We start from the raw sequence: 4,180 nt of genomic DNA on the forward strand, positions 1-4,180 counted from the left end.
CCCCAGATATATAAAATAATTGACATTAGACAAAGAAATAGAGAGTGCCTACCACACCATGGGGAAAATACAAGGACTAGGAATATGGTAGAAATCTCTTTGCAGAACTGAGTCAAAAAATTAGAGTCAGATAACTTTTTTTTTTTCCTGAAAAATTAGAGCTCCTTTACTTAATATATAAGATCAAAGTGGGTGCCAGAGACTTCAGAGACGAAATCTGTTCTTGGGAGCACATTTTAGGATTGAGAAAACAAAGGGCTGAAGATGCTCAAGTCAGCAAGCTAAACAATCCAGGGAAGGGCTGACTGTGTCAGGCCATCTGTAAAACAGATTGACCTAATTTTCATTTTCTTCCGATTTCATTCCAGTTTTTTTTTTTAATCTTTTGATATTAATGTATTTCTGTGCTTCAGACCTCTCTTTAATTTTATGGTGTATAGGCTGCATTTCTTAAGCTCCTTTCACATGTAAATGGGATGTTTTGCTGTCCCTGTCTTTTCATCGTGTGTAGGTATCTCTACATGCTATCCTAGTATATGTTGTCTGTCTCTCTGTTTCTGTCTTTGATTTTTAGGCTTTCAATCGCTTCTCGGCCTTTTGGCTAAGATCAAGTGATTTTTAGGCTTTCAAAGAGCAGTTCTGTTTATCTTTGCCCAATATCTGATGTACCACTTTGCACTGTTAGATAGAGTGTATTCTAAATAGAATTTCATACTGGTAAATAGGAACTAAAAGACAAAAAGAGTATTTAGCTTGATTCCAAGTGCCACCCTGAATAAACCATGAAAATCACCAAAGTCCATTTGGAAGTGGCAATTAATAGCACTTATGAAAAACTCTAAAATGATGATACATAATTCTTTAATAGAGTTTGGTGATCACATATGGTTTTGGATTTATCAGAGTAGAATTATTGACAAGAGTATATAAAGTATTTTTCTTTGAATTTCATAATAAATTAAGCCTTTCATGATTAATCTGAAAGGAGAGTAAATTCAAGTTCAGGAATAGAGATGAACTAGGTCCTGAACATGTTGAAAACTCAAGACACATTCATCTCAATATTCATGATTACTTTGAACAGAAACTGTAAAGAAAACTAAATGGTAAACAATCACAGTCAGTGTATTCTCTAGGTCCCAGGTGTGTCAACAGTTTTCTTATGGTAAATGAAATCATTAAATTAAGAATCAAAGCCACTTTTAATATGTTTCTGCTGTTGTAAAGATTTGTTGACGACTAATGAAATAAGAAAAAGTCCATTAAAAATGAAATATAGTGCTCGCTTCGGCAGCACATATCCTAAAATTAGAATGATACAGAGATTAGCGTGACCCCTGCGCAAGGATGACACGCAGATTTGTGAAGCGTTCCTTATTTTTTTGTTGTGGGGTAGGGAGAGAGGGGAGGGATAGCATTAGTAGATATACCTAATGTAAATGGCGAGTTAATGTGTGCAGCACACCAGCATGGCACATGTATACATATGTAACAAACCTACACGTTGTGCACATGTTCCCTAGAACTTACAGTATAATAAAAAATATTAACAATGAAATATGATAGGTGAATTAAGGAAAAAAGTCCTCCTAATCATTTATATTTGATAATATTCTAGTAAATTTACATAATTTACTATATATCAATAAAATTTTAAGAAAACAAAATACAAATTTCGTATTTGAACTAAGGCAACAATAAATGGATTCAATGCAATCTCAGAATAATCAAGAAAGCAAGAAAATATAGGTAGAGGAGTCATTCTACTTTCTGAAACTCACCATATTATGTATAGAATGGAAATATATAATTCTACCTGTAAATTATTATTGCCAAATTCCAAACCAGAATGAGATCAAGCCTCCAGATCTAACTACCACTTTGTAAGAAATATAGAAAGCAGAATACAAGTTAAATGTTACCAAAGGGATACAATTAGAAAATTTCATATTCTGGAAAATTATATAGGACAAATGGCCTGGTTCCTCAGCAAATAAACATTAAGAAAAGAAAAGTTTAGAGGAGGGAGGTTTAGAAATTACAGGAAAATTTTCATTTTAACCCACTGTAACATATGGATCTTATTTGTATCTTGATTCTAATAAACATTCTATAAAAATATTTGAGGCCCTCAGGGAATTTGAACACTAATTGATTATATCATAATATTAAGCATTCTTCTTAAGTAAAATATTATAGAAATATGATTATGTTTCAAGATGAACACTAATTATTTAGAGAGACACACTGAAATACTAAAAGTAAAATAATGTAATTTTCAAAACAAACCAGAAGCAGCAGGAATTAGCAAGAGCTGTAGGTAAATTAGTCATGAGTTGATAAGGACAGATGGTACATAGGTTTTTTTATTATCATAGTTTCTATATTTGTATATATTTAAAATTTTCCATATAAAGCAATTAAAAAGATAGCAGTCCCAGAAATTATGTTTACTAAATATTTATTGCTCAGTTTAAAAGCATAATTAATCATTTTCAGATTTACTATATGTATTTATATATGTATATATATGTGTGTGTGTATATATAATCAGCTTACTAAACTTACCCTCTAAATCTAATAATTTGTCTATAAATTCATTTTAGGTTTTCCCTTAATAAAACCTGTCGTGATCTCTGTTCGCAACTGTCCTCTAAAATAGTGGTGCTAATGAACTAACCACACAGAGCAGAGGCTCTGGAGGCAGATGACCTGAGTCTGTTCTTATTAGTGAGTGAGACAAGCTGCTCAACATGTTAGTGCCTTGGTCACTCCTGTCTAAAATTCAAATGATAATAGTTCATAAACTCAGAAGATTGAATAAATGAGTTACTACTACTTATTAAATTACAATAATGCCAGCAAAAAGCAAATGTGCAATAGGTCATTGGCATTATTATTCTTCTTAAATAAGTTATTAGAGTCATAAAAATGAAGTTAACTCGTAGAAATCTTTAGCTTTAGGTTTTCACTCATATATTAAGAGGAGAATATTAGTCATATGTTGCTTATTTCTATTTATGCATTGATTTAAAAAATAGTCAGTAAGTGCCTAGTGTGTGCCAAGAATTGTGTGAATAAAATCATCCTGTCCACAGGATACTTTTGAACATAGAAAGTACTGTAGACACCTAAGTGTCCCAGGAGATATGAAAGAAGAATGCAGAGGTTACAGTAGATGAGCAGAGGAAAGGGTGGGTAGTTTGATCTGAAGAGTGTGACAGAAAAGCTCTAGGAAAGAGGACAATATTCTAAACTCTCCAGTAAGGTAACTGAAAGTTTGTTCACTAGATAGCCAGGACCCAGGACACTGTAAGATTTCCAGGCAGCAGGAAAAGCTGGCAGAGAGACACAAAGATCTGAAACAGCCTCTGGCATGAGGCATTCCTTTATTTCTTCGTTCATTCAGCAAATGGTTTTTGAATGCCAGAACTTGCAGATGTTGTAATGAACAAAACAGAAAACATATCCGTTTTCGTAAAATTTGTATGTTAGAAAAAGAAAATAAATAAACTAATAAGCCTAATATCTTAGGTAGTGATTAATTCTGTTTAAAACAACAAAGCGGAGTATAAGGGTAGAGAGGGGCTGGAGAAGCGGAACCTTTTTAGAAAGCCAGTCCATTAATAACATTTGAGTAAAGACCTGGGAGAAGTGAGAAACCAAGTAGGGTGGAATAACTTTTCAAGTAGAAGAAATAGCAAGGGCAAAGACTCTGAGGCAGGAGCTAATTCGTTTGAGAAACAGTAAAAAGGCCAGTATGGTTGATACGCGGTGGTTTAGAGGGAGAGAGTTAAGGCCCGAAATCAGAATGAAGGGAGGTGGAAAAAACAACATATGGCCTTTCAGGGCACGGTAAGAACTTTAGATTCTAAGTTGACTAGAGGATTTTGAATAAAGATAAACTTTTAAGTTTTAAAGAAATCTAGATGATGTATGATATGATTGTAGAAGGCAGGAATGGAAACAGGGAAACAAGACGTGGAGTTTTCACAGTGATCTACATGACAGATGTTGATGCATAGAACCAGGGTAGTAGCATTTAAAAGTGAGAGTCCATCAGATTCTGAATGTGTTTTGAAGGTAGTATCTACAGAATTGGGTAATTAACCTAGAGAAAGAAAGAAAGACAAAATTCAAAACTGATTCCAAATTTTAGGTCCTGAGCAATGGAAATATG

General features: G+C 33.4%; 1 non-coding gene across 1 annotated transcript; it reads left to right on the top strand.

Annotated features, from left to right (window-relative positions):
- The first annotated feature begins 1,278 nt into the window (after positions 1 to 1,278).
- LOC115895826 lies at positions 1,279 to 1,382 on the top strand. The gene has a single exon (XR_004055931.1). It is a non-coding gene; the product is annotated as a U6 spliceosomal RNA (small nuclear RNA).
- The last annotated feature ends 2,798 nt before the right edge of the window (positions 1,383 to 4,180 follow it).

This window comes from Rhinopithecus roxellana, chromosome 2 (assembly GCF_007565055.1).
Source record: "Rhinopithecus roxellana isolate Shanxi Qingling chromosome 2, ASM756505v1, whole genome shotgun sequence".
NCBI lineage: Eukaryota > Metazoa > Chordata > Mammalia > Primates > Cercopithecidae > Rhinopithecus > Rhinopithecus roxellana.